Here is a 14,428-nt window from a genome sequence, read left to right on the forward strand (position 1 = left end):
CCGAGTTCATTTTTTTAATGATGTTTTGTACTTCTAATGATGATGTTGGGTCAAAGTTGGTCCAACTTGATGTTTGGATGGTTGATATTGTTGAGTCTTGTGTGCTGTTGTTGAGGTTGTTGTTAATGAGGTTTTTTATTTTATCATTGAAGAAGTCTGCAAGGTCATTGCTTGATAGTTTGGAGACTGATGTTTCCTGTTCATTGGTGGATTTGGTTAGGCCATGTATGATATTAAATAACATTCTTGGATTGTGTTGAAATTTGTTTATTTTTTTTGTGTAGAAATCTTTTTTTGCATTGTGGATTATTTTTTTGTATTGTGCTAATTGTGCTCGGTATGCATTCAGTTGTGTAGATGTTTTGTTGTTCCTCCAGATTTTTCTTTTTTCCTGAGTTCGCGTTTGGCTGATCTGATGTTTTCATTGTACCATTGGTTCTGGTGTTTTGGATTTCTTATAGTTTTCTTTATCATGGGGTTTATCTTATCCGCTATTGATTTAGTAATGCTGAGCCAGGATGATGTGGCGTTTTCTATATTAGATAGGTCTAGGTTTGTTAGTTCTGTTTGTAGATTTTCTTGAAGTGTTTCTATGTTGAAGGGTGGTCTGTAGGAGAAGGATTTTGGTGTGTTTTTTTCCTGTGATGGTATGTGGTTGGAAGAAAGGCTGGTATATATAAGCGAGTGGTCTGACCAAGGTATATTAGTTGTATTTGTATAATAATCAGTCCATAGGTCTGTACTGATGAAGACAAGGTCTAGTGTATGCCCTGCTTTGTGTGTTGGGCCTTTGATGATTTGCTTAAGGCCAAGTGTTGATAGTGCATCAAGTATCATTGTGCATGTGGGGGAGTGGGGAATTGTGTCCATATGTATGTTGAAGTCTCCTAAGATAATGATGGATTTGTTGATAGAAAGCTTGGATATGAAGAATTCTATTAGTGGTGAGCAGTTCCAATCTAGTGAGTTGGGGGGACTAGGCATATCTGAAATCGCGGTGAGTCGAATAGTGCAATTTCTGTTGCTAAGTTGTTGTTGGTTTGTAGTAGTTTCATCTGTAGGTTTTTTTTTTATGATTAGTATTAGGCCTCCTCCTTTCTTTTTTGGTTGGGGAATTGTGAAAGTTCTGTAGTTGGGGTTATTTATTTAGTTGATTAGCACTGTGTCAGTGTTTTTTATCCATCATAGCCATCATTTCCCTGATGGCTATGAAATCTGGTTTATGGTCGTCGAGTAAGTCGGATATGATTGGTAGTTTCGTTACTATTGATTGTGCGTTGAATAAAAGGAATGATAGTGCTATGTAGCTGCTGTATGACTTCGTGTTGATTTGGGTGATGTTTTCTTGTCGTGAATTGAAATGTTTCTTTGGGTCTTTCTTTTTTCTTGTTGTTACCATCTGTGGCTTTTTTTCTGTGTTCCGTTCCTTTCTTTTTTCATTTTGTGCATCATTGTTGCTTGGATTTTTTCTGTGGGACTTTCGCTGGGAGTTTTCCAGTGGTTTTGTGTTTGCCATTTCTAGTTGTTATGCCAATTTATTTGGGGGATTGTATAGGAGTTGACAAGAGGTGCACAAAGGGGCATACAATAGGGATGTGAATCGTGTCCTCGATCGTCTTAACGATCGATTTCGGCTGGGAGGGGGAGGGAATCGTATTGTTGCCGTTTGGGGGGGTAAAATATTGTGAAAAATCGTTAAAAATCGTTAAAAATCGAAAAATCAAAAAATCGAAAAACCGGCACATTAAAACCCCCTAAAACCCACCCCCGACCCTTTAAATTAAATCCCCCACCCTCCCGAACCCCCCCCAAATAACTTAAATAACCTGCGGGTCGTTAAAAATCGAAAAATCGAAAAACCGGCACATTAAAACCCCCTAAAACCCACCCCCGACCCTTTAAATTAAATCCCCCACCCTCCCGAACCCCCCCCAAATAACTTAAATAACCTGCGGGTCCAGCGGCGGTCCGGAACGGCAGCGGTCCGGAACGGGCTCCTGCTCCTGAATCTTGTCGTCTTCAGCCGGCGCCATTTTCCAAAATGGCGCCGAAAAATGGCGGCGGCCATAGACGAAAAAGATTGGACGGCAGGAGGTCCTTCCGGACCCCCGCTGGACTTTTGGCAAGTCTCGTGGGGGTCAGGAGGCCCCCCACAAGCTGGCCAAAAGTTCCTGGAGGTCCAGCGGGGGTCAGGGAGCGATTTCCCGCCGCGAATCGTTTTCGTACGGAAAATGGCGCCGGCAGGAGATCGACTGCAGGAGGTCGTTCAGCGAGGCGCCGGAACCCTCGCTGAACGACCTCCTGCAGTCGATCTCCTGCCGGCGCCATTTTCCATACGGAAAATGGCGCCGGCCATACACGTATGGCCGGCGCCATTTTCCGTACGAAAACGATTCGCGGCGGGAAATCGCTCCCTGACCCCCGCTGGACCTCCAGGAACTTTTGGCCAGCTTGTGGGGGGCCTCCTGACCCCCACGAGGCTTGCCAAAAGTCCAGCGGGGGTCCGGAAGGACCTCCTGCCGTCCAATCTTTTTCGTCTATGGCCGCCGCCATTTTTCGGCGCCATTTTGGAAAATGGCGCCGGCTGAAGACGACAAGATTCAGGAGCAGGAGCCCGTTCCGGACCGCTGCCGTTCCGGACCGCCGCTGGACCCGCAGGTTATTTAAGTTATTGGGGGGGGTTCGGGAGGGTGGGGGATTTAATTTAAAGGGTCGGGGGTGGGTTTTAGGGGGTTTTAGTGTGCCGGCTCACGATTCTAACGATTTATAACGATAAATCGTTAGAATCTGTATTGTATTGTGTTCCATAACGGTTTAAGACGATATTAAAATTATCGGACGATAATTTTAATCGTCCTAAAACGATTCACATCCCTAGCATACAAAGGGGCATGCCCCTTTGGTCGCATTCCTTCATGTGTGCTCCTTCGTGCACGTGATGCCCGGTGCGCAACACTGGAGCAGCCCGCCGTGATTTAAAGGGCTCTCTAGGCGTCCTGGAGTAACGTCAGTGCGTCGGCGTCGGGTGCGTCGGGGTGGAGGGAGCTCCCGCCCTGAGGAATCCCTGCTTGGAAAGGGCTCCTGCCCCAAAGAATCCTTGCTTGGAGGGGGCTCCTGCCCTGATCAGACCTTTGTTGGGGCTCCTGACCTGCGGTCTTGCAGCCCTCGAGGTGGAATGAGGGGCTCCTGCCCCTTGGATGTTGGGGGGGCTCCTGCCCTGTTAATCGCGGTCTGGCTGCTGAGGGCAACAAGAGGAGGATGCCGGAGTGGCCCACCATGATTTAAAGGGCTCTCTAGGCACCCTGGAATAACGTCAGTGCGTTGGTGTTGGGTGCGTTGGGGTGGAGGGGGCTCCCGCCCCGAGGAATCCCTGCTTGGAAGGGGCTCCTGCCCCAAAGAATCCTTGCTTGGAGGGGGCTCCTGCCCCGATCAGACCTTTGTTGGGGCTCCTGCCCTGTGGCCTTGTGGCCCTCGAGGTGGAACAAGGGTTTCCTGCCCTTTGGATGTTGGGGGGGCTCCTGCCCTGTTGATTGTGGTCCAGCTGCTGAGGACGGTGAAAAAAGGATGCCGGAGTGGCCTGCTGCAATTTAAATGGCTCTCTAGGCCTTTATTTTGAGATCTTAGTGTTCGCTATGAGTTGTATGGTTGTAGTGTCACTCCTAACAATCTGAGTTACCCAGATAACATTTAGATGGGGAACAAGGCAAGGTGTGTGTGTGTGTGGGGGGGGGGGGGGGAATTATCAAATATTGGCTTTTATCCAGGGAACTCCAAATGTTATGGCTGCCAGCCGAGGCAGTCCGCGACCGGGGCCGGTCACTCACCCGCGGGACGCCCGTGGGAGCCGGCAGCCATCTCTGATGATTTCTTCACGACTGTGGCCGCTTCCAAAATGGCCGCCTCTTCCTTCCTGCTGACTCTGCCCCCGCCGGGTCTCCTAGAGCCACACACGCGGCTGCTGGGGTAATTTAAAGGGACCATCTCATGAAATGGTCACTGCCTCTTCCTGGGACTCTGCCTAGTTTCCGGTATTTAAGGCAAGGTCTGCTCCTTAGACCTTGCCTTGGTTTCTTGGCTCTTGGTCCTGTGAGTTCCTGTGCCTCGTGTTCTTGGTCCGCTGCCTGCTCGTCTGGTTCCTGTTCTTCTTGATCCTTGTTCCTGATTCTCCTTTTGTTGGACGGATTCTGCTGGCTTTGACCCTTGGACCGGCTGCTGACCATTTCTCTGGCTTTGACCCCTGGACCGGCTTCCACCCATTCCTCTGGCTTTGACCCCTGGACTGGCTTCCGACCATTCTTCTGGCTTAGACCATTGGACTGGTTTCGGACCATTCTCCGGATATCAACACTTGAATTGACTTCGAACTACTGGAGGCGCCAGCTATCTGGATTACACGACCTGCAGGAGGCGCCTGCCTCCAGATCTTCTTCGGTCTTCAGGGAGTCTCCTAAGTCCCAGCGGCCGGGTTCCTATGGGCTCCTCCTGGGGGAATTGTGAGCTTCCAGAGTGAAGTCTTCATTCCACGTCTACATCATCAGGCCTCGCCTTCTGACGGTAGGGATCTAAGGGGGTTAACTCCCCTAGGTAGCGCTAACTCTACCTCAGACCAAGGGTCCACTGCCAGATTAGTAACAGTAAACCAAGGCCATGGACCCAGTAGAGGCCTTTGATCTGTAAGCCATTCCAGGTTTTGCCCAAAAGATGATGGAGCAACAGCGGATATCAGAGTCTTTGGCATTTTCCATGGATCGACTCAACGCTTGCTTAGATGCAGTGGTCGCAGCTCAAGCCAGTCCTCCACCAGCATTGACAGCATCAGTAATACAGACATACCCTCGTTCGGTAATTCCACTACCTGCTCCACCACGTTACTCCGGTGAACCTCGTCTGTGTCTGGGGTTTCTCGACCAATGCAACATGCACTTCCGTCTTCAAGCTAACCTCTTTGCAGATGATTTGATGAAGACAACTTACATCTTGTCCCTGTTAGAAGGCAAGGCATTGGCTTGGGCCTCTCCGCTGTGGCATCATTCAGATCCAGTCCTACAGGATTTTCCTCATTTTTTGGAGTTATTCAGAACTGTGTTTGAGGAACCCAGTAAAGAGGCAGCCGCGGGGGCCAATCTTATACATATTCATCAAGGAGGACATGCTCTCACCGACTACCCGATTGAGTTCAGAACTTTAGCCTCTGAACTGCATTGGGAGGAACGCATTCTTCGGACCATATTTTTTGAAGGACTGTCAGATAAGATTAAGGACAAGCTGGCAGCTCGGGAACTTCCTTCTTCATTGAACTCCCTCATTGAACTAGCGACCAAGATTAACCGTCGTCTGCAAGAAAGGGCTTGTGAAGCTCTGGGTTCGAGAAGGCGTATGACAGTTCCTTGTCCTCCACACTCTTTTTCTTCTTCAATTCCCCGCACTTCATCAATCTCTGAAGGGACTACAGAAGAACCTATGCAGTTAGGACGTGGTCCTCTCTCCCCAAAGGAACGACAAAGGCGTTGCAAGGCCGGCCTTTGCCTATATTGTGGAAGTTCGGGCCATTTCATTGCTGGCTGTTCTTTACGTCCCAGGAAATTACAAAGTTTAGGGACCTCTGGAGGAGTAACCCTAGGCATCACTTCACCAGCCCCTCCACTTTCATTGCCTGTTACCTTTTGCCTCAGAGGTCAGAAATTCACCATGCTGGCTCTAATAGATTCTGGGGCCGGAGGAAATTTCATCTTGCAAGATATAGTGAAACAACTGCTCATTCCTATCCGTTCGTGCCAGAGACCGCTGACTATTTCCTCTATCCACGGAGACCGCTTGCCAGGGAGAATTACACACCAAATGGTTCCTCTGGATTACTTCATTGCACCTAACCACACAGAACAAATTTCTCTTTATGTCATCCAGAAAGCCATCCGGTCGTTCTCGGTATTCCCTGGCTGCAACACCATAACCCCCAGTTCGACTGGTCATCTTTAAAATTAACTCATTGGGGTTCTGCATGTCACAAAACATGCCTTAAGGGAACAGCCTCTTCCTGTAGCTATTTGTGTACCTCTATCCTGGAGGGATTGCCTGCTCACTACAATCAGTTTGCAGATGTAATTTCCAAGAAAGCCGCTGACATTTTGTCTCCGCATCGAGAATTTGACTGTGCCATTAATTTAGTCCCTGGAACCACTCCTCCTCATGGAAGAATGTATCCCTTATCCGTCCCAGAGACTAAGGCTATGGCTGAATATATTCAGGACAATCTCAAGAAGGGGTTTATCAGACAGTCCAAGTCCCCAGCCGGGGCTGGTTTTTTCTTTGTTGGGAAAAAGGACGGGACTTTGCGACCCTGTATCGATTTTCAGGGGCTTAATGCTATTACTATCAAGGACCGCTATCCACTGCCATTAATAGCCAAACTCTTTGATCGCTTACAGGGAGCCAGTGTGTTCTCAAAATTAGACCTACGAGGAGCATACAATTTGATCAGGATATGAGAGGGTGATGAGTGGAAGACGGCTTTTAATACCAGGGACAGCCATGAATATCTCGTCATGCCGTTCGGTCTAACCAATGCTCCTGCAGTCTTCCAACACTTCATTAATGAAATATTTTGAGACTTGCTCTATGTAAGTGTGGTAGTCTACTTGGACGACATACTGATTTTTTCCTGGAATCTACAGATGCATCGACAACATGTTTTACAGGTTTTTACAATGCTTAAGAGAGAATAGACTTTTTGCCAAGGTTGAAAAATGCGTCTTTGAAAAGGAATCTCTAACCTTCTTGGGGTACATTATTTCCAATCTGGGCTTTCAAATGGATCCCTCCAAGTTAAAATGTATCCAAGTATGGCCTCAGCCTACTGGGTTATGTGCGCTCCAGCGCTTCCTGGGTTTCGCCAACTACTATCGTAGTTTTATCCAGAACTTTTCCAAACTGGCTGCTCCCCTCACTGCTCTAACTCGTAAGGGGGCGGACATCAAGGCGTGGCCTGTTGAGGCTAAGGAAGCCTTCCAGGACCTCAAGAAGTCCTTCCTGCAGAAACTTTGCCTCCGGCATCCGGATCCTAGACGTCCATTTATTGTAGAAGTAGATGCCTCCGCTGTTGGAGTAGGAGCAGTGCTCAGCCAAAATGTCGCATCTGGAACATCTCACCCATGCTCCTACTTTTCTAGGAAATTCTCTCCAGCTGAACATGATTACTCTATTGGTGACAAGGAGCTCCTAGCCATTAAGCTTGCGCTAGAAGAATGGCGTCAATGGCTTGAGGGAGCGCAGCATCGTATAACCATTTTCACTGACCATAAGAACTTGATATATCTCCAAGAGGCCCAACGTCTAAACCCGCGCCAAGCTCGATGGGCGCTCTTCTTCTCACGTTTTAATTTTGAACCGTGCTATCGACCCGCTAGTAAGAACATTAAGGCAGATGCCCTGTCCTGCTCTTTCTCTGCAGAAGACTCGGATGAACCCATTCAGCATATCATCGACCCGGCTCGTATCATCCTCTCTGCTACCTTTACTGTATCACTGGGGAAAACGGTGGTGCCAAAGAGGCTCCATAGCAAGGTGCTAGCCTGGGCACATGACTCCCAGTTGGCTGGACATCCAGGATGTAACCGTACTCTGAATCTTCTTCGGCAATATTATTGGTGGCCTGAGATGCGCAAGGATATTCGAGCATATGTCGATTCTTGCCCAAGCTGTGCCCAACATAAAATTCCAACAGGAAAAACTTGGGGTCTCTTACAACCGCTTCTTACACCCACAAAGCCATGGACTCACATTTCCACAGACTTCATCGTGGATCTTCCACCCTCTGAGGGCAATACAGTAATATGGGTAGTAGTGGACCGATTCTCTAAAATGGCCCATTTCAACCCACTACCCTCCCTCCCGTCTGCTCCTCGCCTGGCCCAACTATTCATGTCTCATATTTTCCACTTCCATGGACTGCCACAGCACATTGTATCAGATCGTGGACCTCAGTTCACAGCCCGATATTGGTCCAATCTCTGCAAGAAATTTCGTATTCCTCTGGATTTTACCACGGCGTTCCATCCACAAGCCAACGGTCAAGCGGAATGGACTAATCGTATCTTGAAACAATTTCTACGCTTATATGTTAACACCCATCAGGATGACTGGGCAGCACTTCTTCCTTGGGCCGAGTTCTCCCACAACTCTCATGCCTGTACTTCGACAGGGGCTTCTCTGTTTCAAATTGTTTTTGGTCGACAACCCAGGCCACCTTTACCCCTGCCATTGCCTGTTCCCTCACCAGCAGCACAGCTAACAACAGCACAATTGAAAAGACTCTGGGTGCATACCCGGAAAATGCTACTAAGGGTGGCTCGCACCGCAAAAAAATTTGCAAACACCGAAGACCAGCTCCTCGTTTCCATCCAGGAGAAAAGGTGTGGCTTAGCATCAGGCATATTCGTCTACGGGTTCCATCCATGTGACTTGCTCCTCTCTACATTGGTCCCTTCCTGGTGCTGCGGCAGCTGGGTACCGTGACATATCAACTTCGTCTGCCTGCCACATTAAGAATCCGCAATTCTTTCCACCTGTCTCTTTTGAAGCCCTTGGTTCTTACTTGGCCTACTCGGAAGGTTCCTGAAGCTCCGCAACCCACAGCGGAGGAAGAACCCATATACCAGGTTCGCGAGGTTCTCGATGTCCGGAGACGAGGCAGGAAGTGGGAGTATCTCCTAGCTTGGGAGGGATTTGGGCCTGAGGAGAATTCCTGGGAGCCTGCTAAGAACATTCTGGATAAGAACCTCATACACAACTTTCACATAGATCACCCAGGAAAGCCTAAGCCTTCTAGGGGGAGGCCTAAAGGAGGGGGTACTGTTATGGCCGCCGGCCACAGTGGTCTGCGACTGGGGCCGGTCACTCACCCGCGGCGTCGGGCTCCTCTTGGAACACCTGCGGGAGCTGGCAGCCGCCTCTGATGATTTCTTCATGGCTGTGGCTGCTTCCAATATGGCTGCCTTTTCCTTCCTGCTGACTCAGCCCCTGCCTTGGTTTCTTGGCTCTTGGTCTTGTGAGTTCCTGTGCCTCAAGTTCTTGGTCTGCTGCCTGCTCGTCTGGTTCCTGTTCTTCTTGGTCCTTGTTCCTGATCCTCCTCTCATTGGACGGATTCTGCTGGCTTTGACCCTTGGACCGGCTGCCGACCATTTCTCTGGCTTTGACCCCTGGACCAGCTTCTGCCAATTTCTCTGGTTTTGACCCCTGGACCGGCTTCCAACCATTCCTCTGGCTTTGACCCCTGGACTGGCTTCCAACCATTCTTCTGGCTTAGACCCTCGGACCGGCTTCGGACCATTCTCCAGATATCAACACTTGAATTGACTTTGATCTGTTGGAAGCGCCAGCTATCTGGATTACACGACCTGCAGGAGGCGCCTGCATCCAGATCTTCTTTGATCTTCAGGGAGTCTCCTATGTCCCAGCAGCCGGGTTCCTACGGGCTCCTCCTGGGGGAATCGCGAGCTTCCAGGGTGAAGTCTTCATTCCAAGTCTACATCATCAGGCCTCGCCTTCCGACGGTAGGGATTTAAGAGGGTTTACTCCCCTAGGTAGCGCTAACTCTACCTCGGACCAAGGGTCCACTGCCAGATTAGTAACTCCAAAAGTTAGCCAAATCTTTGCTTTTCGACCTCAGGCTTTTATGGCAGGCAGTTGAGATGTATCCTTGTGAGTGTTGATGGGAACAACTGAGAAGACCGGATGAGCCAATTGATCTTTTTCTGCTGCTATTTATTATGTTACTAGGTTAAATTATTTATAATGCAACAATGTGACTGAAAAAAAAAATCCCTGCTAACTACGGTCCTTTTGCAAAAATCTTTCATCTATTCTGTACGTATGACACGGTACCTTGGAAAATAGAAGTCAGGCTGTTTAAATGGCATCTTTTAAAGAACCTGCAGCAAGGTTAACTCCTTTTCTTGTTGAGGGCTGTTTTTCAGCTGATGTATAAGGACTGATTTGCAACTGTACTGGCGGCTGATTCAATATCATTATTGATACTTCGTCAATCTCTAGGGGCTGGAGGATGAAACATGGCTGCCTGACTATTAAAGAGGAGCTCTATAACAGCTCATCAGCTTACAGGCTGATTAGTTAGTCTCTCTAATGTAACCTAGAATTGATGGAACATATCTCCTGGGCATGGGAAACATCTGACTCTTTTAATTAATGAAGACCAAAAGGGGGGGTTGATTTAGTGAATGCTTGGCAACAACAGAATCCTACTTTGGCTAAAAGAGTCTACTATTGCCAAATGTATAAACCTAAGAATGGCACACACATGATTACATACTATAATGAGTTCTGTTTATTTTATATTGCAATTATGTATTTCATTTACCCGCAGAAAGACACGATCCAAATTAAAATTAGATTAGTTGACAATACAGAGAGAGAGAAATTGGTTTAACTAAAATGCATACAAGTCACTTCAGCCACGACGGACATGATCCAAATGTGAAAAAAAAAGTTAATGAGGATTGTGAGAGCTGATGTCCCTCTAAGAGACCTGAGTGCCCACCTGGCTGCAATCTGTGACCTCTAATCCTTTTACAGAGCCCTTATGACACCCCCTCATGTAGAGATTTTTCTCTGCAACCAGCAAAAGTAACAGCCTAACTGTGTAAAGGGGGTCATTTGGTCAGGATGTGCTACCAGCACTGAAAGGAGGGTGCAGAGGAGCAAGGGGTCAGCTGTTATATTAGCAGGACTTCTGATATTAACTGGTCCGCTATCTTTGACATTCCTTTCACTTATTTGCTGGCCTGCCTCTTTTACATGTTCTTTCTGTGCGCCTTCTGGGATCATTTATGGAGCATTGTTTTCCCTCCATGGCAGAACCACTCTGTAAATGAAAAATCTTTATTTTGCCTTGGCAGCCATTATCCACTCATTACTCTGATAATGGGGGAAATAGGAAGAAGACAGTTAATGCAATGTCTGTCCTACAGCTACGCTCTGTTGTTTCCTAAGGCAACAGAAATGTAGACAGTGGGACTTCTTCATATAAATGAGTTACCAGGCAGTTCCCTGACCCAAAACATGAAATGAGATGGCTAAAAATAGGCTATTCAGAAATAGACTATGGAAACCTCCTGAACTATAACAACCTCTGAAACATAATACCGCTTGTGTAAGAATTTGTAAAGCTTCTAATCAAATGGATATCAAATGCATATCAATTTTTACCATTGTGTGTAATATGCAATGCATACATTTGATATGTGAATTTCATTTACTAGACTGATTAAAATTGCAGTGTGAAATGATTTCACAGGTCGCATACGTTATAAATTAAGTCTTTAAGATTCATTACTAAAGAAAGCAATCTCTTCTAAAGTGCTTTGTTTGTCCCATAACACCGATTTCTTTAGGAGCTCAACTTCTTCATTTACCTGTACAGGCTGCAGTACTCAGATTGTCCACAAGGTGTCTGTATAATTATCATGATAGATACTACCACCTTATGGTCAGTCTTATTACCAGGGCTGAAAAAGTGATTTTTTTCACCTGGTTTTCTGCTATATCCATAAGTTTTCTAGAAAACATATTATTCTATTTTCTAGCTTTTCTACTTTATGGATCTATTTATCGTGAAAATTTGGTTGCTGTAGGCTGAATAGTTTGGGAAATAATTTATACACAGGAAAAAGTTGTTTTCCCCAATTTTCAGCTAGATCTCCAAGTTTTCTGGGAAAATGTTTATTCTGTTTTCTAGATTTTTATATAGATTTACCTATCCTGAAAATAGGTTGCTATAGCTGAATAGTTCATGAGATAATGTGTACACAGACAAAGAGACAAAATGAATACATAAGTGATATTTTTTAAATAAGTGCAAAAAATTGACATTACAGTAACTAAAAGTGCACACCAAAATGTTGAGTCACTACATGACATGCAAAAATATTTTTACTAGCCTACATGGCAAAATCAGCATTTGCAGCCTAGTCATTAAAAACGATATGCACTTGGCCACACCCTCAAAACCCAAGATAAAGGAATTTGATTGGAGGAAGGCCCCACTGACTTCACTGTAAAAAAAAAAAAAAAAAAAGGGCCAGAGCCCAGGACCCAGTCACCCAAAACCAGGTCTGGAGACCAGTCTGTAGCTAGGTCCCAGTTGCTGTGGGCTAGGTCTTGGTCTGACTCTAGGGCCCAGCCAATACTGGGTCCTGATTACCTAGGCCTAGGCCAGATCCTGGTCATTGAGGCCCAGGCCTACATTTGAGGTCTAGGTCCAAGTCTTAGGTGTAGATCAAATCTTGCCCAGATTCCAGTCATCAAGACCCGGGCATAGGCCTAGGCATGATGCTGAATCCCAGCCAAAGTAGGGACCTGGTTGCTGAGACCCAGGCCTAGGTCAGACACTGGGGCCTGGAACTAGGGTAGGACTAGGCCAAGGCCTAGTCCTACCCTTTTTTTTTGCATTAATACAAAAATATTCAAAAATTTTGAGGTATTTTTGTCCAAGGCTAATTTTTGATTCATGCAATTCTTACAAACTGAAAATAGCCTCATTTGTTCCATTTTTGTAATTCATTTGAAACAAATGTACATCCCTACAACTGGAGGCTTTTTAGCATACGTCCACTGTGTATATCAAAATCACCTGCCCTAACTGATCATAAGTAGAAGGAATGGTTAGTTCAGAAAAAACCTTCTTCCCTGCCAAAAACAAAAGGCCCTTCTAGGGGCCACTGATCACCTGCCTCTCCTGATACAAGAAAGGGTCCCTCTTGGGGTTGTCTGAATTACTTCCATCTCTCTACCACATTACCTTCTACAATAAAAAGGTTCCTCTGGTGCCCAGTTGAATACTCCCACCCTACTCTAGGGTTGCCAACCAACCAGTGTTTGGCTGACCTTTTGAGTTTTCTTCAAGGGAAGCCAGTGGCCAAAGTAAGTGCCAGGTTTCTGCAGAACACTAGCCTCCATACCACCATGGATTCCCCTACCTTCCTCTTAACGTCAGACCTTTTATTCATGAATTAGAAGCTGGTCTGAGGCCCAATCACAATTGGCAGCAGCAAGTTTAGATACTTATTACGGCATGCGGGGCTAAGGACACCTTGAGTACTGTTTGCAGTTCTGGTCGCTGCATCTAAAAAAAGATATAGTTCCGATGGAGAAGGTACAGAGAAGGACGACCAAAATGATAAAGGGAATGGGAGACTAAAGAGGTTAGGGCTGTTCAGCTTGGAGAAGCAACAGCTAAGGGGGGATATGATAGATTTCTTTAAAATCATGAGAGGTCTAGAACAGGTTAATGTGAATCGGTTATTTACTCTTTCGGATAATAGAAGGACTAGGGGGCACTCCATGAAGTTAGCAAGTAGCATTTTTAAAACTAATTAGAGAAACTTTTTTTTCACTCAACGCTCAATTAAGTTCTGAAATTTGTTGCCAGAGGAAGTGGTTAGTGCAATTAGTGTAGCTGGATTTAAAAAATATTTGATACATTCTGGGACGAAAAGACCATTAACTGCTATTAATCAAGTTGACTTAGGGAACAGTCATTGCTATTATTGGCATCAGAAGCGTGGGATCTTCTTAGTGTTTCGGTACTTGCCAGGTACTTGTTAGGGATGTGAATCGTGTGCCCGATCGTTTTAATAATCTGGATCGGCTGGGGGGAGAAAAAAATCTGATCTGCATGATTTTTTTTGTAAAAAAATTGTTTTTCTGAATAGTGCGCACTAACGCATTTGAGGAAATGTTTGTTAGCTAGAGGTGCACACTAAGCCGCGCATGCTTGGTGCTGTCCCCCGTGGCCATTTTGCTACCAGATATAGCACGCACTAGCCAGAAAGAGAAAAAAAGTGCCAGCAGGCTGCAGCAGTGACAGTGCCAGCAGTAGCCACTAGCCAGTAGCCAGTCTAGCCTCAGCCTGCTCTTTAAATTTAACCACTGTAAATATAATAAATTAATAATAAAGTTTTTTGTTTAGTTTTTCTATAGTATGTTAATGTTTTGAAGCTCAGGTTGCAAGTTTCTTTATTAAATGTTTTGTTTCACTAAAGTAGAATATAGAGAAGTACTTAATTTCATTTTATGTAAAGTTTCTTTAGTTTAATACACAAAGTACTTCATTTTATTTTATTCTACTCTAGTGAAAAAAAAGAAGTTTAGTTTTACACAGGAACTGCAAACTTGAGCACAGTGAATGGGGGGGGGGGGGGGGAAGAGGGATGTGAAGGGGGAGACAGCCCCTGCATTCAGCAGCTCTGCTTTTCTGAAGAGATCTGTCCTTCAGAGACCAGAGAGTCCTGCTTGGCCCTTCACCTCCCCCTTTCCCTTCCCTTTCTGAAGCTACCAACCGTTTCCATTTCCCATCACCTCAGTGGGAACCTTGGTAAATTCAATAAATAAGAAGGCAGCCAATAGGAATACATAT

The sequence above is a fragment of the Rhinatrema bivittatum genome, chromosome 8, assembly GCF_901001135.1.
Source record: "Rhinatrema bivittatum chromosome 8, aRhiBiv1.1, whole genome shotgun sequence".
Taxonomy (NCBI): Eukaryota; Metazoa; Chordata; class Amphibia; order Gymnophiona; family Rhinatrematidae; genus Rhinatrema; species Rhinatrema bivittatum.